This window comes from Erithacus rubecula (assembly GCF_903797595.1).
Source record: "Erithacus rubecula genome assembly, chromosome: 2".
NCBI lineage: Eukaryota > Metazoa > Chordata > Aves > Passeriformes > Muscicapidae > Erithacus > Erithacus rubecula.
In genome coordinates, this window is record NC_136685.1 from 52,426,080 (window position 1) to 52,451,589 (window position 25,510).

General features: G+C 37.9%; 1 protein-coding gene across 2 annotated transcripts in view; it reads left to right on the plus strand.

Annotated features, from left to right (window-relative positions):
• The window catches only part of TMEM200A (transmembrane protein 200A), a 53,270-nt gene that overhangs the window by 13,880 nt on the left and 13,880 nt on the right, over positions 1-25,510 (plus strand). The window contains exon 1 of one of the 2 annotated variants that reach the window (XM_079297750.1): positions 10,483-10,592. The exons of the other annotated variant lie outside the window; for it this stretch is intronic. The gene's annotated coding sequence lies outside the window, so the exon portion shown is untranslated. Of the gene's footprint in view, positions 1-10,482; positions 10,593-25,510 lie in introns of those variants that run through there. 2 annotated transcript variants of the gene reach the window in all.

Genomic DNA, 25,510 nt, shown 5'->3' on the forward strand with positions numbered 1-25,510 from the left:
TTGTTATGTAGACAAACATAATGGCCCAGCTGTTTACTTTAGGCAGCTCTCTCCAGCTGTATGGATAAACACATTGGAGATACTGTGGTTCTCCAGCATGCACCTCCTTGGATAAAGTTTACATTGCACATACTCAATGTAGTGAATGAAAAAAATGTGTCTAAGTAGAAGCAAAATTCTGCAGACACTTCATGCCTCTAATGCATTGTTTGTGTTGGCAGAAGGAGGATTGGTATTGGTAAGCCTGTCAAACAAAATTCAGTACCTTTGGTGATGCCTGAGCTAATATGGCACAGGACATGATGTCTGTTGGATGTGTGCTTCAGATATCTCCATGTAGGATGGGATAATTGACACAAACCCTGTAAGTACAGGGGCAGCTGTCACACCATGAGTTGTAAGGAACAAGGTTTATTGTACAATGTGGCATACCAGCAGTTTGGTAATACTCTTCATCATTTGAACAAAGACTTGAATCGTGTGTATTACATGACATACCCGGCTAAATCATTTCATCGTTTTCAGAACTGTTTCTCAGTTGAAATAGCAGTCTTTCTTTTGTCTTCCTCTGCACTTTATAGGAAAGTCAATGTGAATTGCATATGTGATCTAACTTTGGAGCTAGTGATGGCGTTTTTTTCAGCCTACATTATTCCATAGTTCTGTGGTTTAAAAATATGTGATTTTGGTTTATGTGCATGTAAAGATGAGTCTGAACACTTTGAGGCCAGGTAGTTGGACAGAGAGAAGAAATCTGTAGACACCTTTACCGACTGTGGAGATGAGGTTCACTGTTAGTCTAACACTTCTGTGAAGATTGTGACTTCTGCCCCGTTAAATTATTAAATTCCTTGCCTGAATTTCTGCTTGTACATTAGCTCAGCAGTTCATTAGGAAAGCCTGAGCCTTACTTCTGGGAATTGAAGGAAAAATAGCCAAAAGTTTGACATTCTTTCTTTTGTCTTAAAATATCTTGTTTGTGGAATATGATTTTTTTTCATTACCAGCGTTGACTAATATTGCAAGAAGTTCATGAGGGTTACCTTTCCAATAGATTTTTGACAGATGGAGCATCATGTGTGACCTTGGTATTAATTCTGTATCCTGACTGTCTGGAGGCATCTGCCAGTAAGAAGCAATAATTAACTGCTGCTGCTGTTTAGAAAACCATGCTGGTCAAAAGACCAGTTGGTTGCTAGTGCTGGAGCCATTGTATGACTAATTGCCAGACTAACTTTGTACAAAATAAACCTGTGATTAACTATTCAAGGATATGTTTTATCATCATGGTATTTAGTGACAGAGCTTTTGGGTGGCAAGATCCTGTGTTTCCATGAGATTTTGGGGGCAAGTCTGACTGGGAAGAGAGGGGGACTCTCTACTTTGGAGCTAAATGAGAAGTTTGCCCTGGAGAGTAGCACATGCAGGACAGTCAGCAAGGATGTTCTTTCTTTCCCTGGGAAAATTGTCCTTTTTGCCAGCTAGCACCTTTGATATCTCTGTTCCTGGAAGGACACTCAAAAGGAAAAAGTGTCACTGTAAAACTGCCTTTTCTCTTTCTTACAGGCAACTCCTGTCAGCTGCATCTCAGTTACTCTTGTCCACTAGTAAGGCTCAAGTGTGGGATTTGGAGATTCTGTCCCAAGGAATTGATGAGGATAGATCATTAGGACATTATGACATTTGTGTTTTGTTCTTGGTGAGGTGTTGGACAGCCCCACTGGTAGGTCTGAGAGAAGAAAGGTTAGACATGCCAGTTTTTCCCAAACAGAAATAAAACAGATGACAATGTGGTCTGGCTAACTATGAATGAAATATGACTTTTAAACATACTTTATCCCTCTAGTATCTCATGCAAATGCTATCTCAAATAAGCAGAGTAAGGATGAATCCATATTTCAGAAGCAAAATAATGCTTTGGCTATTTTAACAAAGAAGGTAAAAATTACCAAACACACTGCTGGTGAAAAGAAATTAGTTTGACTTGTTTATGGGATAACAAACAAGTTGAAAAAGTTTGCACTAGCACCTACTAAGAATCCTACAGAGAAATACTGTGTTGCTTGTGTGTTTGCAAGGTTAAACCAAAATGTAGGTAAGATTTCTTACTTTGTTCACATGTCAGAGCAATCCATAATGTGGTGGTCTTGAAGAATCATTGAGAGTTTGGCTTTTAATTTCAGTGGAACCAGGATTTCATATGCATAATTTAATAGTATAAATATCTTGTTTGTTCAAAAATTCTCATTTGCCACCCAAAACTTTTGGACTTCAACAAATCCTTTGTATTTTTAGAGTCTAGAACTGAGCTCAAAGTCTGATATTTATGATTTAATATGAGTAAACTTTGTTATTATCCAGATTCATAACTTAATATGGTTGTGCAGTTCTTTCTCACTTATTCTTTTACACAAGAAAAATCGCTTATATGAGAAATATTGACAGAATATAATGCAAAACATTCAGAATTATCCCCATTCTTAAATACAGTGTCTTAGTTAATAATGGAGAACTGAGGTGTTAGTCTGCAAAATCTGTGGTGCATAAAGAAAGATTTTGTGACATATTTTTCTTTAAGTGGTATTTTGCAATTTTGCACAGAGTAGATCATTATTCTTTGTGTGTGTGTATCCTGTTCCTTCATATTACTGTAGAGCCTTAACAGATAGCAGAACTCATGTCCCACTTATGTCAATAATCAGCCTAGAATTTATATGTATGTAAGAAGTTTCAGATTTTCAAATAAGCAGTTAAAAATGAGTGGCACTGTTGCTATATATTTTCCCCCAATCACATTTAACAGTCAAACAACTAGTTTTTAGTGAAGTTTTCACTAAAACATCAGATGCAGTTTCATAGAAGCCCTAAGCTATTAAATTCTAGCAAAATTACAAAGAAGAATTTACAAAAGAAGTAACCAAGTAACTGGTTAATTTGGCATGTAAATGGATTTCAGAAAAGGAAACTATTTTTCTGCAATGATGTAGAATACAATGTATTACAGGAAAAAAGAGAGGCAAGGCTTTTAGAATAGTCATTTTGTAAATTCTTGTGATAGGTAACAGAATCAGCTGGAATTGCTGGACCAGGTTCTGTCAAGCCATCATGATTCATTCTTGTATGCAGTTTTATGCATTATAAATTGCAGACTCTAATCATATTTTAAAGCAAAATATTTGGAAATAATTTAAATTTACAGCTGTCTAGTTAGTTCTAAATTCCATCTTGCCTGCAAACCAAAGGTGTCAGTGCAGAGTGAGGTACAAGGAAAATACTGAAGAAGCTCAGTATCTCTGGTGGATAATCTTGAAAACAATCAGTAGGGAAAAATATAGGAATTACTGAAGAATGACAGATTTTCATGACCATTTCTTCAGTACAATGCTTAAGGAAAGTGAGGTGAGTCATACTCTGGACCCATTTTTTTTCTAGTGAACTATGGGAGGTTATTATTATGCTCAGTTTGACTTTAACTGCAAAAGCCCTTCATCTGGAGTATGTCTGTCTGTAGTGATCATTAGCAATGATTACATTTTAAGCTGAGGGGCTGATGGCAAAGAAAGTGGGAGATTTTACATAAAGGACATCAAGCAACCTTAATATACAGACATACAAATTTTTCACAGTGATTAAAAATACACATTCATGGTCTAGTTTTATGCAGGTTTCCTGAAAATCTAAGGATTTATATTATAGCATATGATTTAAATATTTTGACAGTTGTATACATACTCTAGTCCATCATTTGTCTGTTAGTGAATGACAAGTCTTTGCAGTCAGAAATATTTTGGTTCAATACACTTCTCAAAATCTAATGGAAATGAGTTGTTGCCAAGTCATTACAAGATAGTAAGTGGTCTGCAGTGGATCTTTCATAAAATCTTCCCCTAGAACTGTGCATCTCATATTCCAATTTATCATGTGTTCATTAGGAATTGGGCTCTATCAGCCACACACACAGAGTTATGCTAAAAGTTAACTCTGTTTGGATGAATGTGGAGAAAAAGAAGACTTGGCCCTCAAAATGCAAGGACAGACATGAGGACTAATTTTTCTCTTGTGCTTTCCCTAGGGTGCAGCTTCCTCAGACAAATGGCAATCCTTGGTACCAGTGTCTGAAGAGCAGGGCTATTAGTTTTCATGAGAGCCCTTCAGCTGGTAACGAGCTGCTCAACACAAAGTTGATTGTATCTGCACGTTGCAGTGTCAGAGATTTTGTTACCTGCTTAACCAGCACTCTGCCATCTGGGAAAACAACACCTCTGCAAAAAGTAATAGAAAAGTGATGCTGCATCCAAGGCAGCAGGATGTGCTTCTCTGCTTTTACAGCCCAAGCAAGCACCCATTGCATGGTGCTGTTTTGGATTTTGTGTCTGTAGCCCAGAGTTCAGTTTACTGCCCTTGTTTGCAAGGTGTTAGTATGCCATGGTGTTAGTGGCTGCAATTCTGGCTGGTCATAAAAGGGGAAGAGACTCTTTATGGGTCTGCACAAAAGATCCTGAATATCTGTACAAAGACTAGAAAACGGAGAATATCCAGTGATTGTTGTAAAAGTGCTGTTAATGTTGTGAAAGCAAATAATAATACATGCTGGATTTATCTGTAAACTCTCTTGTTTCATCTGAAAGTAATATTTAGTCACTTTCTATTTGCTGAAAGCTCCACATGCACTAAATATTAGTACATGTGTCCTATCCATTAGTACATGAAAAACCTTCTGTAAAACCTATACACTGTGCACCATATATTAATGAACTTAACAAAAAATTCAGATTCTTGATGATTTAAGGTCACTAATAATTATGATTTATCATTACCAAAAATCTGTCCATTGCTGTACTGAGTAAAACTCCTAAGATCTTGGAACAAATGAATGACTTGTGAAATAAAAGATGAAGACAAGTATAGAGAGCTAAAGAAATCAGTGAGAATCTAAAGTGAGTTACTATTTTCATACAATCCTTATTTTCCCTGTAAGGTAGTCTTGTTTTACTTGGTTGCATTTTTTTTTTTTTTTTTTTTTTAATGTGGTCTACTTTGTACTGGACTTCAGTGGACTTCAGTGCTTTGCTTTGTCATAAAGTTGCTATGGATAAAGCCTTTAATGTCACCCTGAAACAGCTTCTGAAGGAAGATGAGGCAATGGTAGGCATTATCTATAAATGTCATTATAAATATCATTAAATATATAAATATCACATTAAATAATAAATTAAATATATAAATATCATTCTGATAGTCAACATCTTAGCGTGACTTTGCTAAGACATTTTTCCTGGTTCCTCTAAGGAAGTGAAGAAGTAACCAACCCTGTTTCTGGATGTGAACACGTATGGTAACATACTGACAAGTCATCTCCCACAGAGAGACCAGGCTTTGTTTCAAGAGAACACTGGGAGCAAGCCAAAATAAGGCTTTTAGAGTACAGAAGCATATGACAGGCCTAGATTAAAAAGATATTCAGAGAAAATATTTTTCTCTGTGGTCATACCATACTTAACTGCAGTCAGCTTGCTGAGCATGAAAATACACTGCTGAATGCAACTTTCAATTAATTTTAATATGAACAACTCCTCAGGATAATTGATGCACTGTAATAGAAAATTAAAATCTAGGGGAAGTTCAGGGGAGTGAAGGTAATATTACATTTGCTGGAAGCATGTACACAGATGTGCCTGCGGGAAAGGAGAGGCTTGTTCTTTACAGTCATAATTAGGTCAGGAAGAGGCAATTTTTTAATTGAACTTTTTAGGAAAATAAGTATACACAGGCAAGGAAAATTAGTACACTGGAGGTGTAGCAGGGGAAGTACTGATGTCTTTGATGTCCAGTGCCAGGACCTGAGGGAATGACCTGAAGCTGTGTCAGGAGAGGTTTAGGTTGGACATCAGGAAAAGGTTCTTCACCCAGAGGATGACTGGGGATGATAACTCCCCAGGGAAGTGGTGACAGCACCAGCCTGTCAGAGTTCAGGAAGTGTTTGGACAATGGTCTCAGGCACATGGTGTCACTCTTGGGGTGTCCTGTGCAGGGACAGGAGTTGGACTCAATGATCCTTGTGGGTCCCTTCCAACTCGGAGTATTCTGTGATTCTGTGGTTCTCTTTTGATATGTGGATTACTGTGTTTTATTTGTATAGTCTGTGATGCTGAAGGGAGCTCATAGGTGCTGTTTTTACTGTGTATGTTATTGCTGCTAAAAGCTTAAGAGCTGAACTATTTTCATAAACTAAAAATGGAAGAAATTTTACACAGCAGGACTACTTATAAAAGTAATTTTTCCACTTTTTGGTAATGTGTCTCCTATTAATTCCTTATGGTTAGTCGAAGTGTCAATCCTACAAATAAACTAAAATACAAGCTTAGAAAATCATACAGCTTGCATGTTTCTTTGATAAGCAAAACCATATGAAATTATACATATTATTAGATCTGCCAGTTTCTGTGGAATGACAATTTTTCCCTAACTGCCAAGCAGCAAAATTAAAAGCTATGGCGCTCTGGCCTCGACTCTTCAATTTTTTGCCAGTTTTAGCAGCTGTTTGCCACATGAAAAAGTCACACTGATTTTAATGGAGGGAATTCCAAGATTTAGGTGCATTAAAATAATTTTATTTCTGAACTAATTCTTCATCCAGCTTGTAAGATTGTAATGTTATTTTGCATACAAGATGCAATAACTCTGATGAATTTGCTGTGAAATTATTGTGATTCTAAAATTAAGAAGAAAGTGCAGATAGGCAGATGTTTACAAATCAGGCTGTCTGCAGAAGTTTATGCTAAATTTATAAACATAAAGCATACTTCTATCACTACAGAAATAACAATTTAAGTTCCCATAATTCCTGTGGGTAAATTAAAATTGATCTTTTACTTTTTAAGGTTATAAAAAGATCAGTGTTTTCAAGTTCCACAGTAATGATGATCATGTTGTTTAATAAGTCAATTTAATGCTGAAGCATGAATGTTTAAGAATGAAAAACAAGATCTGATCTCTTTAGATTTAAAAACACCTCCAAAGACTCCTAAGCAGATAAATAATAAACCATAACAGCAATCATCTTGAAAAGAAGCAAGGCACACATCAAGAATTACTGAAATAAAAAAAAATAGTGCTGAATTGCATATAACATTCTGATCCCATTTAAACTGATGGCAACCTCCTGTTGCTTGAACTTGAAATTTAACCTTTTGTCTTGTGGGTGCTTTCAAAGCACATATAGGCATTCAGATATCTAATTGATAGGACAAATGACTTGAAAATTATGCAGACCATGGGAAAATGGAGGTGAAGCATAGACAGAATACCTGGAGAATAAAGTTAACACTAGAATTTGGTGGCTTCCATACCTCTTCCTTTCCAACCTTTTTTCTCAACTGAAGATTAGTTCATGTAACACTCCTATAACTAGATAACTTAAAAAAGTATGGGCTTGTCTTCATTTTTATGGCATGCTTTTACTTACCACTCTATTTCTGCTGAGAGGGATAAGATGGATTGCTTTTGTATTTTATTCCAAAAGCCTCAGCAGTCTTCCAGGAGCAGTGAGCTAAGACTATGAATGTGAATTAAAATTTTTTTCTTAATGGGAAGCTGGTAGTATGGGCCTTGTAAAGAAGGGCTGTTACTTAAGAAATGCTCATTTGACTGTAGTATTGCAGGCCATCTGTACATCAGCTTTTAGCAAACTGTTATGGTATGTTATGAGCAGCCATTCCATTCAGCAGCTCCAGAGCCTGACAGTTTTTCCTGTCTGCTGGAGCCCAGCCTGAGATGCTGTAAAACCCAGAGGTCTCCTTCCTGGATGATGGGCATGGCAGCTGCTTTCCTGTTTATAGGTAGCAAGGCAAAGTGGATCTCCCAAGCATTGGTGTAGCCCCCTCTGCCCACCCAACACTCCTGCCTGGATCCCCTTACCCACCCCATGGTTCTCTACTCACCAGCTGGGTGCTGGTTGCTAACAATCCCACAGATACTCCACACCTGTGGATTCCCAAAACTACCAATGTGGATTGCTCACCTCAGACCCCTAGTTCAGCTTGAGAATTGTGAGTGAATGCACCAGCATACCTCAGTTTCTTAATGGCCCATCAATTAGCATCTGGAGGTTTTTGGCATTGTCTCTGTTCATCCCTTGTCTAACAGTTTGTGTCCCTGCGCTTTTATCACTTCCCCTCTCAGATTACTATCCCCTTGAAGAGGTCCTTGATTGGATAAAGTTAATGAAGTTGATGCTTTCCACATGCCCTACACAAACTGGCTGTGGTGTTGGTGACAGCTTGAGCTCTGTAATCTGTTCTCAACCTACCCAAAGGCTGGGCAGGCATCTGGCTAGTCAGACAGTGTTCCTGGTCTCTGACCCCAGTTCAGTGGCAGGTTTTGCAGTGGTCGTTTAAGATGTTAGTCCTGCAGCTGTCCATCCCCGTGCTTGCCAAAATCCCTGTTTCGGAACAGCAGATGTGAACACATGGTAACTCCTCAGTTGCTACAGGTCATATTTTAGCATATAAGCATAAATCACTAATGAAGATTAACAAAGTGTTTTCATGTTCTGCTGCAACTTGCAGTAACTTTGACCCTGGCACATCTGATTCTGCTGTTCCAAAAGGCACTGCAAGACTGAGAAGTTTTGGAGTTGGATGCAGCAGTGCAAAGTGCACCTCCCTTGGTGGCAGGACTCAACACTGCTGAGCTGGAGCTAGAACATTTTAATTAATAACAGATCCAGTCACTATTTTAATAGCTTTGTAAACATAACTTATCTGTATGTTTCTTAATCTTAATTAGCATTGTATCTTGCTAAATTTTGGTGTGGTTTGTAAAAAATATTTTCATTCCGTTTCCTGGATTTTCAGTTGCCTGCTGTACTGAGTTCAGTGTGAGAAACATTGCACTAGATTGAAGAACTAGTTGGTGCCAGCTCCTAGAATTTTTGGCATAACAGATCCCTATCTCAGATCTTAAAATCCTTCCAGTAAAACTGAAATCCAGAATTGTTTCCTAAATAGGAAAAAAGTGAGAAAGATTGAGGAAAGTGTATGAGGAAAGCATGTAGTGCTGATAGGATGAAGAAGAGCTAGAGGCACAAAGACCCAAGAGCAGAGAGAGTTAGTGGGACTTGTTCTCAAAACCTCCTCAAGGATTTTATAATCTGCAGTGTACTGTGTGTTAGAAATTGCTTTTTTTTTAAAGAGAGAGCATCACTAAGACCTAACTCTTTCATGTGTACTAACAGTAAATAAAATCTTACTCAAATGAGTAGCTCCAGTCTGTTCCACTTGAACTGCTTGTAACAGAACTAATGCATCTTGGCATCTGTAAGTGCCCCAGAACAATTTCTGTGAGCTACTGTAATACTCCTACATTGAACAGTCTGTAGTTCACAGCAGGATTTCTCCTGCAGCGTGGTGATATCCCAGATGAGTCACAGCAACAGCATCTAGTCCAGCCAGCAAAGTACTGATTATATGGCAGGAATGGCTGCAACTACAGGCAGCAAATCTCTGTCCTGTGTTCAAGAACATGGCTGCATTTCAGCTCGAGGTTGATGCCATGTCTGTCTTCATTCCTTTATTACAGGGGGAAGATTTATTAGCCTGTCTTCTGGGGTTCTTTTTTCCCACCTCAGCAGATTTCCCAAGAGAATGTAGACCACAGGTCTGTAATGCAGCTCTGAATTTTTATGACAGCATGGCAGCAGATGTTCTGTATTTGAATTCATTATCAGATGCTACTATTTTGATAAACAGCATTCAGGGATATTTTACTTTGTTGCCTAAGTGGCATTATGAAGTGGAATGTTGTATTCTGAGACTAGAGAAAATGATAAGTTATGATGACTTTAGCACCAATACAGATGAATTGAGTAAGTTAACAATATGAACATTTGGGCAAAAGTAACTGTGTATTTCAAAAATTCAATGAGCACCAGGAAGACAAATATTTTCAGAGACAGACATCTCGTTCATTTCTAGGTTTTAGGGCTAATCCAAGGTTATTGTATGAATGCTTTCTTCCTTTGAGTAAAGGCTTCATACTGAGATTTTTGTTTCTTCTAATTCTTTATTTTATTTTTTTCTGATCAGGTATATTTACTCTTACACTGCAGAGATTGTACTTAATTTCTCATAGCACTTCCTACAGTTACATGTGAATGAAACATCTTCTGGGTGTAGGAAACCAACTATCTTGGAAACTGCCAAAGGTTTCTTAGCAGGGAGTGTGGGGAGGGCAGGATTCAGTCAAAGTCAGCATGGAGGAGCTGGACCCATCTGTGGAAGATCTGCTTCATAGCTCATGTGCCTGTTTAAGACATCTGGCTGTTAAAATAACAGACATGGAGATTTAAGGAGTTATTTGATGGAGATATAATGGTGATGGGAGAGACATTTGATCACTGCCAGTTCTGCTTTCTGGAGCTGACATGAGACTTGCCATTGACTTTCAGTAGCAGTCCATCATGGCTCCAAGAGGTTTGGAGATCTCACCTTACTGTGGGGTGAGGACAGTTGGATCTGGCCCTGAGAAGTTTTTTGCTGCAGTGTCTGAACACCTCTATGAAATTGTTCTGACATGCAGTAAAGAAATTCCAAGTATGTGGTTTTTTTCTTTCCCTGCCCCTGCTTTAATTTTTCCTCACAAATTTGTATTCTAAACCTATTTATTTTCACCTTTAAAATATGGTTCATTTGGCTGCTGAATTTCTGATTGTGGCTTTCAGCATGTTATCTTTGGAATGCATGGAAAATTAATGGGGCTGGGTCTGTGAGCAATGACACTTAGGAAAGATAAGGAAAAAAGTTTGTATAAACTCTAGAGGAGGTTGCATTGAAAATTTTTAGGTGTCTCAAACATCAGAAGTTTGAAAATCCCTGATGTAGAATATGAATATTTTACTAGGTGAACTATGGCTGCTAAGGCTTGCCCTCTTCTTTGCTTTTAGTCTCTCCTAGGCATTTTGACTGGAAAATGGAATTTAGTATTTGCCTTTTAGCGGATGGCATCATGCAGTAATCATGAAGTCTTTTCCCAGGAGATATAAGCATTTTTTTTTTCATTGTCAATTTTAAAGCTGGCTGTTAGGACAGTGCAAGTACTTCCAAAGTGCTTTTACCTTCAATATGTATTATTTGTGTATTAAGAAGTAGTAAGGGAGACAATGTACAGTAGAAATCAGTGCCTAATGTGAGTTTCAAATGCTAGATTTGTGAGTGCTCCCAAATATGTTATCACATTTATCTCTGTTTTCTGTATAATAAACCTCTTACAAATAACAGTCAAAATGACCACATGAAAAAGAGAACCTACTGTGCAAAAATTTTGGCAGATATAAAAAGTTAAGAAAAAATGTGTCCTTTTGCTAGTTGCTCTCAGTTGTTCCTGCAACAAGTAAAACCGGGAGTAGAAAGTGCTTGTAGGTTTGGTTTTATTTTAATTAGCTATGCTTAAATTCTAAACATGGACTCAAAGCTTCAACAAGGTACTGGCCTTGCTGTGAATTGGAAGATTCTGCCTGAGGATGCAGTGTAACCAACTTTCTCTCCTGATGATGTATTTGTAGCAATATGTGAGGTGGGGGGACTGAGGGAAACATGGGAGTTGTGGGATGGTGAATTTAGCCATGGCCTTTCACCTGTGATGAGCAATGGCATCTGTTGCCACCATCTGTTCTGTTTCTCTGCTTATCCTCCCATGTGTGATACCAGGCAGGGAGCCCCAAAGAGGGGACAAAGGGGTCACTTCAATGAAAGTAAAATGAATGCTGCTCAGAAGTCCCCAGGCAGCAGTTGGAAGGATATGTGTGGTCTTTTGCCTGGCAGAGAGGAAGATGCAACAGGATACTAAAAATCGTGCAAGGAAGTTTTCCTGGCTGAGCTTCCATCTTCCATAAGTACTATGTTGTCTGACAAAATACTGCAGTGAAAATAAAGTTCATAAACTCCATCACCCTTAGAGAATATCTATTTGGTGGAGCTTCCTGATTTAAAATAGCTTTGCAGCTACTGTTTACAAATCCGTTCTTCATAAAACCCAGCAAGCAGGAATATGTAAAAGTTTTGGCAACCAAAAGTACATTTCAGTGGGAGAACAATGGCATACATTAAAGGAAAATAACTGGTCACTGCAATAAACATCTTCAGCTTTTCTAATAAATCTACTCTATTTGGGCAGCAGCTTTTTAGCTCTTGGCAAGCTTGTAGGATGTTCTGTAGCAAAGACAAAAATTTGGAAAACCTCAGGGGGCAAGCCTGGCTGCAGTCTGTGACAGGTGGTAATGTATGATTCTAAAAATGGTGTGAGCATTGTTTAAAAGTTTCTTACAAGCTGTGTAATATGTGGAGATCAGAATCACATTTTATAAACAGATATTTTTTTAATCAGATGAATTTCAGTTCTATATGAAATGTGTCTTTGTTTTGGCAGAAGTTGTGTGATTTATGACTCATTCTGTACCTGAAATATTTTGGTTAAAGAAATCACTTTTACGTGTGAAGCAGTTCATTCCAACTCATATTATTGCCAATAATATGAAAGAAGAGTTGCTGTAAAGTTTCTTTACATCAGGCTTTTATTTAATCGTTGTTGTAAATTCAGAATAGAATGGAGCTAAAATTGAGGATATACTACATGCATATCAGAAGAGCAGTTTTGCTGATTAAATGTTTGCAGAAGATTCTGTAGAGATTAAAAAGCTCATGATCCCTGTATGGGCTTCCATACCACATTGAACAGACAGGTTTTGCTAAAGTAATAAAAATTGAAAACAAAAGCTGAAACAACCAAAATATTTTTTGAGGGTTTGGAAAGTGAAATTTTTTTCTCCTCACAAAGGGAGTATTTAAATTTGTTCTGAAAACTAATTTTTTAAACTGGTAATGACACACAGAAAAAAAAGTTGTTTGACCCAGGACTAGTTTTGCTTGCTTAAGATTTTGCTAAGATAAAAGCTATTTATATTCACATCTAAAGAATTCTCCATATTGTACCACTTTTACAATCACTCCTGGGGTACCAGGCCTGGGCAACTAAAAATTCACAATGCTGAGTTGGTGCACAGGTACCTGGGTGTCCACTAGAAATAATATTTTATTGGAAATTTATTGGAAAGCTAGCCCTGTTAGAAAAAATTTCTTCTTACATGCTGTATTTTCTCATTTTCTGTGTGATGTTCCCCACATTTGTGTAGCTTCCAGAATATGGTAGTGTATGTGAAAGGAGAGTGTCAGAATGTCCACACAATAATCTTTTATTTGACAAGAGAAGGTCTGTCCTTGTATAAGTCAGTGCAAATTTTATAATTCGTGTCAGTAATTAGAATTTCATGCAGTGGTGTCACAGCCATCTTGATTTTTGTGACTCAGCCGTCATACTTGACTTATTATTTTTCAGTCATGTATCAGAATTTGAGATTACATTCCATAATGGAATGGAAAAATGTTTTGGCAATGATGTAAGAAGTCTTGGAAAGCTGAAACAATTAGAAATTGAATGAAAAGACCTACTTTTGCTCCATACTGAGAGGAGACATCTGTAAATCTGTGTTCTCAGAATCCAAGATCTCTTCAGTGTAGTTATTTGATATTCATACTACTATTTCTTATGGGAGGAGTGACTTAATATCACAGATTCACAAATTCACAGGATAAGTTGGAAGGGAGCCACAAGGATCATGGAGTCAAACTCTTAAATAAATGGCCCATATCCTTTAATATAATTTTGTATTCTTTTCACATCTAAAACTTCCACAGAAGCCAAGCGTAGTTTTATATGCAGTTTAAAAATGTAGGACCAGAACTATAAATGTAGGTGATTTTTTTTTCTAATTTAGTTTAAATAAATTACACTAAATGTAATCCCAACAGACATTTCCATAATTAATTTTACTTGCCTTACAAGTGCAAAGTTTTTGTTGAGAATTGGGCACCAATCAGAGTAGCATTTGCTTAGCTTTAAATCTTTGAAAAATCATATGAAACACAGCAGGTAATTTCTGAGATAAAGAAAAGAAAAAAGGAGAGAGAAAAATTGTATCTATTTCTCCGCCTTCTATTAGGAGATAATTAAGTTCAGAGGTTCTGAAGGAACATTGACTGTGTTCCAGGATGGCCTCCACACCAGAAAATGAAATTAATCAGTCATTGCCATATTAAGTGAAAATAAATTAGTTGCAGACAAAACACTGTACTTTCATTAGTCATGTCAGGATGCAAATGTGAAGATATATATCTTTGCATAAATGTTCACAGATAAACAATATAATTAAATTCACTACTGAAACAAACTAATTAAATTCACTGCTGTTATGCAACAGATATTCTCTTAAGTATATGATATTTGGCTTGCAAGAGTAAGCAGTAGGTTCTTTATCTGTGTTATGTCTATGATGATAGGAGAATTTAATTTTTGTTAATCTATGGTGCCTGGATTCAGGCAGTGACTCAGGAAGACATCTGTGTTTATGCTTAGCACAAACAGTCCATCTAAATCTCACTGGCTGTGAGTTTTTCTTTTGTTTTAATAATGTTCCCCCAAGGAGTACAGTATGCAATCTGATCTCACAGTTTTGGAACTGTCCTTCAAGATGATTCCAATAAGACCACTTTTGTGCAATGACCAGAACTGAAATAAAAGTTTTGCTTTACATATTTTCAAGGAATTTAACTAATTAGTGTCAAAGCAACCTTCATTAAGCATTTGCTTTAATTTCTGAAATGTATCTAGTAACAGAAAACACTTAAAAATCACCTGTTAACTAAAAATTATTCAGAATTGAGAATAATTTAATTGAGAGAATGCATATTAGGTGAGTGGTGGGGATGTACACAACCTGTTGAACGAGAGTTGCTGACTCCTGCACAGCTTGTAAAAGAGCAGTGGATCAGTGAGTGTGTCTGTCCCATAGAGAGCAGAGTCTAACACAGACATCTTCAGATACCCTTCAGTCACAGGATTGTTTGGGTTGGAAAAGACCTTTAGGATCATCCAAGTGGGAGTCCAGCTATTAGCCTGAGTCTGCCAAGTCCACCACTAAGCCATGTCCCTGGGTGCCACATCTTCACATCTTTTAAATACCTCCACAGCTGGTCACTCAGACACTTCCCTGGGAAGTTCCAATGTCTGACAATCCTCGTGGTGAGGAAGTTTTTCCTGATATCCAATGTAAACCTTTCCTGGTGCAACTTGAGGCCTTTTCCTCTCATTCTGCCACTCGTTTCCTGGGGGAAGGGGCCCATCCCAGCACACTACAGCCCCTTTCAGATAGTTATAGAGAGAGTGATGAGCATCCTTTGCTCCAGGCTAAAATCCCCAACTCGCTAAGCTGCTCCACATAAGATTGACTTGTGCTCTTCAGGATTCCATTTATGCTGCTCAGCTGCAGCTGGGAGTAGAAGGCTCTGAGAAACAGGATTTAGAATGGCAGTAAGAGATTTTCATAAGAACGATTTTAGATTACATTTTAGATTGGCTTGATCTTAGATTTGCTTTAAGAACAGCATTAAATAGGGAATATTTTTAAAGTAATCAAAGAAACATTGTTACTCAGCTGGGGAAGCCTTATGAAGAGTGGCTGTGGTTACTTTGTTCAGCCTGGAGAAGAGACTGAGGGGAGATCTTATTGTAGGCTTCAAAATCTTCCTACCAGGGGAAGCAGAGGGGCAGGCACCAATCTCTTCACTCTCATCACCAGTGACAGGACCCAAGGGAATGGGCTGAAGTTGTGCCAGAGGAGGTTTAGGTTGGGTATTAGGAAAAGATTAGTCACTCAGAGGGTGATTGGGCACTGGAACAGGCTCCCCAGGGAAGTGGTCACCATGCCAAGCCTGACAGAGTTTGGACAATGCTCTCAGACACATGGTGTGACTCATGGGGAATCCTGTGCAGGGCCAGGAGCTGGACTCGGTGATTCTTGTCAATGATTCTTGGATCTCTTCCAACTCAGGATGTGCTATGATTCTCTATTTGTAGAAGTTATTCTGAATGTTCACAAGATGCAAAGCATATGTTTTTTTTATATTTTGTATAGAGAAAGAACAAAATATTTTCTGAGGAGTTGGATATTAAATGTAGTATGTGAAGTGATTCCTATGAAGAGGACTGTGTTGAGGGGCCAGCCTCAGTGTTTCAGCAAGGCAGACTATTTAGGGGAAAAAGTCTTATGTAATTTCTTTACACTAGTAGTATGTTTATTTTCTGTTTGTGTAAGCAAATCAGTCTTGAATACATGTTATATTCAGTGATGTAGCACTTGTGTAATCATTTGATGATCATTTGATGCTAAGTCCACAAATTATCTACACTGCTGACGAGATCTTTTGAATTAACTATTCCCACTGCCTATATATGATAGCAATATGTTACAATAAATATTGTTTGCTATGTAGATTTATGATATATTATTCTTTTTCCCCCTCCACTGTAATTTTCCACAGAAGGCTCTTCAGAATATCACAGGTTGGCTGTGAACTACAAGGAAGCATTTCTTCAAAGAGCAGAATTGAAAGACTTTATAATTAAATCCTTTCAGCAAAAGACTGGTAAATCAAGCAGACTGGACTGTTGAAAGGAAGAGTGAAAAATGCGAAGATTTTGTCCCAAAATTAATGACAGGGCGATTCTTATAAACACATTAGGGAAGTGAACAGCATGACATTGGTATTCTTGTTTGATATGGTTTTTCTTATTTTTGCATTGACAAAGTCTGTTAGGCAGTAAAGCCCTCTAGATCTACAGGCAGCAAAGGTGGGAATTCATCAGTTAAAAGCTTGTCTGAAAATCTATAATCCAATTTTTTATAAGGCTGACATATGGGGAGAAAAAGGCAGAAACAAGGAAGGAACAGCTGCCCTAGGGAAACAGTTATAACTTAATTTCTTGGTGATTACTAAATAGGAATTTGAAGACTGTGTTGTAGGATCAGAGAGAAAGATCCATGGCTCAGTTAACAGATTGAATCTGGGAAGATCTAATACTCAAATGCTTAAAGAACATTTTTGTAACTGTAGGTTCAAACCCTCCAGTTTCCAAGGGTAAAACTCTCATAAACTCATAAGTAATTTGGGAACTAATTTTCCATTTTGAATGAAGATTCCTAGGTAATTTCTGAAAAAGGTTCTGAATCACTTTTCAAGATTTTGCCCTCAGCTTTTTTTGTGCATTAATTGTTCCAAATAGAGGAATTTAGGAATTGGTTAAATTTAGGAAGTGGTTAAATTCTACAGGTGATAATCTGATGATGATGTAATTTTTATATATATGATATCATTTTATAGCTATGTTCCTGAACATGACTTCATTGTGATATTGACTAAGAATAGGTTTTGGTATGGTGGGGATCTGATTATAATTTTACAGTAAGACTGAGTACTTTTTAGCTCAGAATAGCATCTCTCTCACCCCTTCCATGAGCCAGTAGAGTTGGCACTGGATGGATTTAATCTACTTACTTTATTGATGAAATAAAGGTTCTTAACAACTGAGCTGTAATGCAACCACAGTGCTGTCGAGAGAAAGGGATAAGAATAAAGATGTGAAGAATATATGCCTTTTGCAGCCTATACAAATCTAAATCTGTAAATCCTTCCTCAGAACACAGGTTGAGTTCCTGCCTGCCCTCCCTTTGCCTTGTTCTTACTTTTACAGCAACAGGTTTCAGTGATAACGGTTTCAGTGAAGTACACAAAGCTGATGTGGGGCATATGGTTAATCAGTGGTAAATCAGGGATGCAAATTGTGAACAGCACTCATTGTGAAGGAATGGGAATGGATAAACGTATTGTGCATGCAGAAAATCAGAACAGGATTGGATTAATCAGCACAGCATGTATTAGGAGGAGGCCAGGGCAAGCCCTATTCATTTGAATTTCACCATGTCACTGCTCTCCAAGCCAGAGTGTCAGTAATTAAATCAAAAAATCAATGTTAATGCTCAGCTGGGTCACACAGCTCGAATCAGAAGATAATCAGGAAGTGCTGGAAAATTAAAGGTTTCATACAAATATTCTGTGGGCTCTGCTGTGCTTCACCAATGTCCTTCAGTACTGTTTTTTCAGAACAAGTGTTACATGGTGGTGTGATGCAATTAGAGTTTTTTGACACTTGCTATACTATACTTATTTATGAGTGTAACAACAGTAGAATAGAATAGAATAGAATAGAATAGAATAGAATAGAATAGAATAGAATAGAATAGAATAGAATAGAATAGAATAGAATAGAATAGAATAGAAAAGTAGTATGGTGCTGTAGCATGCATGAATTTTTGCATCATGCATGGATTACACATTTTCAAGCTAATAAAATAAGGCACGTTTATATCTTAATTTCTGGCCAGCTTTCAGAGCTTGCAGGACTTGTGGCTTTTAGAGTGACATGGGTGTCCCAGCAACTCTGAAAGCAGTTTATGTGACACCATGGTCCTGCTTTAGGAGTTGCATGATCTATATCATACTTCACATGAAAAGAAAATTAGAATCTTCTTACAGATACTGATCCTCTGTGAGCAGGATCACATGGGGTATTTATGGCACCAGGGGATGATGATGGTGATGTCATTAACATCTGTTAATGATTAATGACCTGTTGGAATGAGTCCAGAGGAGGCTGCAAAGATGGTCAGAGAATTGGAGCACCTCTGCAATAAATGCAAGCTGAGAGAAGAGGGGGATCTGGGGAGCCTTCAGTACCTAAATGGGACCTACAGAAGAGCAGGAGAGGGACTTTTTAGGGCATGTAGTGGTAGGGCAAGGGGAGATTGCATTAAACTGAAAGAGGATGGGTTTAGATTAGATATAAGGAAGAAATAATTTACTATGAGGATAGTGGGGTTCTGGAACTGGTTGTTCAGAGAAATTGTAGATTCACTATCCCTGGGACTGTTCAAAGCTGGGTTGGTTGGGCTTTGAGCACCTTAATCTACTGGAAGGTGTCCCTGTCCACAGCAGGGTGGTTGGAACTAGATCTTTAAGGTCACTTCAGCCCAAGCTGTTCTGTGAATCTTTAATGATAACAGAAATGTTCTTTACTCATATTTCTATAATGTTTTCAATATAAGTGACAATATTTTATCAAGAAAGATTTTTCATGCACAGAAGTCTTCTTTGGGAAGACTTAAAAGCTGGAGAAGTAGTAATTTCTTCCAGGCTGGTTTAGAGATCTGTCTCACTAGTCCCAAAGCAGGCAGATGCATCTGGGTTTATCTTTCGGGTCCTGGCTCCTTATAATGTGCACACACAAACTTCCTGCAAAATTGGTACATTATTTTGCTGCTGAGATGGGGATTTTTCAGGCTTAATTTCTAGGTCTACATATCTATTATGAGCTGAAAAGTTAGGAAAAGTACACAGCAGTTTGGTTTGTGTTTGGATATTTAAGTCATCTTAAATAAAGCAGTTCCTGGTATTGTCTCCCTCCTTTCAGCATGTCTGGCAGTGCTGAGCTGAATGTTGTGCTCCTATTACAGCAAAGGCATGTAGTAACAGCCCTTGGGAAGCCATCAGGGTCAGTGTTGTCACTGACTGTTCCTGGGATGGGGAAGGCTCCTTCAGTCTGAGTGGCACAAAGCTGCCACATGTTATCAGTAAGAAGGTAATAGAGGTCTACTATACAAGCATCTTTCTATAGCTTGGAAAATGTGACTTGGAACTATATAGGGTGGACTGTCCACATAAAACATCTAGACACAGCTTTGAGCCAATCTGAAGTGCTCAGGATGTTCAAGGTTGCAATTTGCAGCAGGATCTTTCACAGATCCTGAATAAAACATTGCAACAAATAGATATTTTCCAGTATTAACAACAACAAAAATACCAAATGGTCTATCCCGTTTTCATACAGTACAGGAATTATATTTCAAATTATGTTGTAGGCAACTTCTGAATTTAGCTTTCAGTGGCTACAGCAGAAATGTTGTGAGTGCCCTCTGTTCTGACCCATTCTTTCACCCACTCATCAACTCAGCTGTGAAAAATTGCCAAAGGCTTGTGTTGAACCTTTTCTCAAATTCACAGTTATTTGAAAGGCAGGATCATCAGTGTTGGCAGGAACCTAGAATGCTCTCAGTTGGGATGTGCCTCTCTTAGAACCACACCCTGGGATATCAAGGCAGCCTGAGGGGCCACCTGCATGTGTTTCAGGGCAGCCTGGTGGTGTGTCAGAGGCTAGGGGGCTTATGACCCACTCTGTCTGATGGTGGCTGTGCTAGCTGGCTGTACTGAACAAGCACAGAACAGGCCATGACTTGTAAAAGGACTGCAGGAAGCCTTGTTGCTTCTTGCTGGTGTCTTACCGATGCCCTAGGATAAGGAAAATGAAAGAGTAAATGAGAAGCCTAAATGAGAAGCCTAAATAAAGCACCAGTGAAGTGATTATTTTGGCCTCTGGGCAGGTGATGGTAGATCCTTTCTATAGAAGAACAGTGATGTGATGGGAAAGGAAAAGGAGAATCGTGTTCTGTAAAATCTTGTCCTCCAGCTGAACTTGGAGGATGTGATCAGCTGCCAAATCTGCCAGAAGCTGCAAGTGTATCTGACTAGTTAACTCCCACAGACCTTACGTATTTCCTACAAATCAAACAGTTCTCATAACCAGATGCTTTTTTTACTTTCCCTTTTGATTTTATTATCATCTGTCATGTTTTTTCATTGCTTGCATAGGTATCTTTGTTGGTTTGATTTTTTCCTTGCTTTCAAGCATGTTTGCATTTGTTATCTTAATTTTTTTGGCATTTGCCTTGGTTAAATTACATTCTATCTCTGACACTCCAGGCTGTTTGTGCATGGTTGCATGATCTGGTTCATCTTTCTGCATGCTTCTCTACTTCTTTATTCATTTTGTCTGCAATGTCTGCAGCTCTATCAGCCACTACTTCAAATGTCAAGCTCAGTTCATCAGCTCAGTTGTACAGAACTTTTTCCTTTTGATATTTGCTCTGCTAATTCTTGGGCACAGTTTTAGTTTTCTAGGAAGTGCCTTTTCTGCAAAATCAAAGTCCTTGAGGTTTTCATAAGGAAGTGAAAGAGATTAGTATCTGTGTTCAAATCCTCACATTATGACAGTATGTCACAAAAGTGGAGACTGGTTACACTTCAGGCATGCTCTGGTTGTACTAATCTGGACAGTCCCAACTGTTCCATAATGTCTGCTATATTTTAAAGCTGCCTCTTGCTCCATACTTACATTAGCATTGCTGCTATATTTCCTCTAGGAGGAACGTGCATTGAATTGTGACCTTTGAGCACAACTGTGAGAAAAGAGGAATCATAAATAAAGATTTGTTAAAAAGTATTCTCTATATTTTCTGTGAATTTTAGTGAGCACCTTCAAATATGCATAGATAATTTTAGTGTTACTTTTCCTTGTTTCTTTAACTGCCTAAAAAAAATCTATTTTAAGTAATTTGGCAACGTGTTGCTAGCCTTCCACTGAAAAAGCAATTAACTGGTGTTACTGTATTTCACTCTTTCCCCTACACTCTGAACTGAAACCTTTGTGGTGAACTGCTGTCAGCTTCCTGTAGCTACGCTTTCAGCTTAATCTCCCCATTTCTTCATCCTGTTTTTTACATGGAGTTGGCAGTTTTGTAGTAGTTTCTTGAAAGAACAAAGAGTAACCCATAATGTATCTGTTATCATTCAGTAGTCTGCTAAGTTTTGCTGGCTCATACTTTCTTTTCTCCTCAGCAATGCGTTCAGAAATTTGGCTAAATGTTTAGACATACCAGACTGTCTGATAGCTAGAAATGCTCTGTGATTATCTGGGAAGATTCTAAAGCCAGAAATATAAATTTTACACTTGAGAAACTTGACTTTGTTTTCTGTCTTTTGGACTTTTAACTTCTCGTTGGAATCATCTCTTAATTGTCTGTGCTGTCTATACTTGTATACACATCAACAGTTTTTAACAAGGTGCCTCAAATAATCATGGTTATGCATTAATTTTAGTTTAAATGTGCCTAATTTGTAAGTGCTTGATTCTGAACATTATACTGGCTTTGTGTAAGTCAGGAGAATATTCATTAAACAGATATTTATCTCTTTTAATTAACAATGACTATATCCACGCTAAAGAAAAGTAGGTAAAATATTAATGGCATGAGATGATGTAACAATAAAGTAAATTAGGACCTCAAGGAGCGAAAAAATTACTGCAAGTCTTTGTGAAGAAATTGCAACCTATAATACACACTAATAATAGTTTGCTTTTCCTTCTGAATTAAGATATTACCTGGCATCAGTCAGTGTTGACATCTGTCATGATCACATGAGTCAACTGAGATCATGTTTTAAATTACATGGGCAATTACAGGGTAGGTCAAGTATGTTAAAACACAGATATATAGGCTTTACAAATGGAGAGCAGTGAAAATGCACACACCAGATAAGCCAGCATGCTATCAGCAGTGCATCCATTAATAGGTCTTTAACTAGGGCACCACGTCTTAGGTAGCACTACTGATTATCAATCCTTATGTGCTAGCAATATTCTCATTTTCCTAAGGCCTGGCAGCCTACTGTTCCACAAACTCTCTATTAGGAACTCATTCTGACTGGAACAACTGGAGGGAGGTGGTTTTCTGCAAAATAGCAGGACAGGCATATGCTGATTTGTAGAGGTAAAATGAAGTAAGAGCAATTCAGCCGTATTTCAGGGGACTCAGCCCCATGGATGAGCCGTGTATGTTTAAAATGTAGGGCAGCAGTATGGAGTGTAGGTGTCTGAGGAGAGGGAGGCACACCTTCTAAGGGTCACAAGTTATGTGCTGTACGTGAAGTCCCCTGAGTGAACAATACTTGGGCATTCTGGAGGCAAGTAGATGTGAGGAGGTAGCAGTTATTCTGTTCTGTTTGGCTGGCCTTTCTTCGTGTACTACCAAGGAATTGTTTGGCTTTAACCTCCAATAATTTTCACAGATTTTTGATGGTAAAAAAAAGAAGGGAGTTACTATGGAAGTCATGTATCCTGTGTAAGTGAATTCTGCTACCAAAGCTTAAGATTCAGTTCCATTAATTTGTCCCACAGTGTTTCAGCATATTTCTCTTAGTGTCTCACTGCTTGTAGGTTACTTTGCTCCCAGTGGGTTCCTCCTGTTCATAGTACCCTTAGTTTTGGGTCCTACAAAGAGAGTGGTTATTATAAGGAAAGTGATAATGGAGCTGGTTACAATTACGGAAGAAATTGTGATGGTTAATTGGTGGAACAGATGTGGCCTCATATTGACATTTCTGTTGTTTTATACATGTAAAATATTCATATGTGTCTTGAAACTGCTGCTCTTGTGTGTGCTTTGTAACTTGTGTTTACCCATCAGCAGGCTGGGAGCAGTGTGGATGCTTATAGGTTCTACTGATGCCCCCATGTGGATGTCTGGCAGGATCATTGTAGTCTGCAGTTGAAGACATAATTGAGTTTTACTGTTAATTTAATAATAATTTATTTTTCTGTCATCCATAAATGGACAAAAAAGTTTGACTGTGGTATTCCAGAAGTATTTTTGAATTATGCTTTCCATTCTCTATGAAATAGTGATAGACTGTCCCTTTTTTGTATTTGGTATTTGAAACTATTGTTGACATACTGGAAATAGCATAATACTAACCAGTTTGCTTATTTTTGTGGGATTCTTTAGACCCTAGAAAATTTTCACTCCATTATTAACAGCCTAATAATAGCTATGATATAATGATAGCCTTTGAAAAAAATTATTTGCTAACATAGAATAAATAACCTAAACCTCATACACTGATTTTTTCTGCCCCTGTGAACTAATATAATGGTATTGTAATTGAGAGTGCACCTGTATCTCTGAATCACCAAAAATTACTGTTGAGATGCTGGAACTGTCTTTAAATGTGACAGCTCAGGTACTGTGACCTTGTTAGCTATAACAGCAGAGACCTTAGGAGGGGCTGATTTGTGTTGCTGCTTGGCAGAGTAGATTAACTTGCATGAAGGCATTCAGTGTAAAAGACACCCTAACACTGACCTGTGTTTTCAGAAGAGATTTCAGAAGGAAATGGCAGACAAGGTGAGTGTAGTGATAGCTTAGGGCCACAGTTGTGCCATGGTAAACGTTTCTCTTGGCCATATAAACACTCACCTTGTGGCTGGGGTGTTCAGGGACCCCAAATTCCAGTTCTCCTTCTAAAGACCCCTTGCATGGACTTTACTAATGACATGGAAAAAAGTCTCCTGCTGGTGGAGGGGCCTGGCACTTGGGACACATGCATTCCTGGACAAGTATCTGGGCCAGTAATTTAAAATTACACTGCCAACAAGTAGCAGGGCTAGGGCTGTGGCTTTTGCAGTTACTTTTTGTGGTCCTAGGTCCTTAAGTTCTGTTGAGCAGCACTTAATGTAATTTTTGTACCTCTGTCATGCACTGAGGTCTTCTAACACCACTACACATTATAGATAACTAAGTACTATTCAGAGTTAGGCTCTTGCATTATTTATGTTTAAAAAAATGGTGCTAGGTCTTTTGACAGTAGACACAGCATGCTAACTCCTGCTCCTTTGTGTTTGCATGTTTTATAGAACAGAAAGTATTTTCTAGGTCAGGGTGAAAGTGTTTCTCAAACATCTTAGCTGTGGAGCAAATAGAGTTGATTTCATATCTAATATAGGTATTACTTAAGCCTTCTACTCCATTTTGTTCCTGATACTATTTGGTCTTACAGTCATTGAATTTGTATGCAGTGAGAAATCACAATTGTTAGAAACTGCCAATTAACTTTATTAATGGAGCATGTAGTGCAGATAAAGACATTTGTTTGGTGTTTGGTCTTGAGAGCTGCTCACTTTCAACATTAGGTGTGTGTCCAGGCTGGAGATTTGCCACTGATTAAATCAATTAACCTTTTACTAGTTAAGCTGGATGAGCATAAAACAGTAGCCAGAGTACCCCAGCATTGCTGTGCTTTTACCTCCACACCAAGTGCCAGTCCCTGTCTTATTGAAAATTTTATGTGTAAGAATTGAAAAACCAGCAATACTAGTGCTTGAAAATTAAGGTATTTCCTAGCATTTCCAACCTTGTTTCATGCTTGCTTTTTATTAGCAAACTGAGTTTTTCTGGTGTGCTGAACCCTGGAGTGTTTAGTCGTGCTTTTCCTTTGCAGTAGATGGCAGAGAACATATCTTTTAGTCTCCTTTTAAGTTTTTCAGAAACATCCAGAGACCTTTAAAAAATCTATTTCATGACTTGTGGTTGATAACTGGTCTCTGATCTACATTGCTTTAGAATTTAGATTAGTTCTGTGCATTTTGGATTTCAGTTTTAAGAGTGATAGGCTATAGTATTACATCATAATTTTCACTTTCTTTTAAAAGAAGCTCTTTTTTTTCCCTTGGTGACGTCTAAAAGATAAAAACTAAAAAAAAAACCCTAAATTAAAACAAATGCATAAATATCCACACACTTCTTTTACATGTTTTAAATTAGATTGTGCTTATAATGTGATTATTTTCAACAAAATACTTTACTTTCTGTTGATACTGAAAGTGACAGATTGCA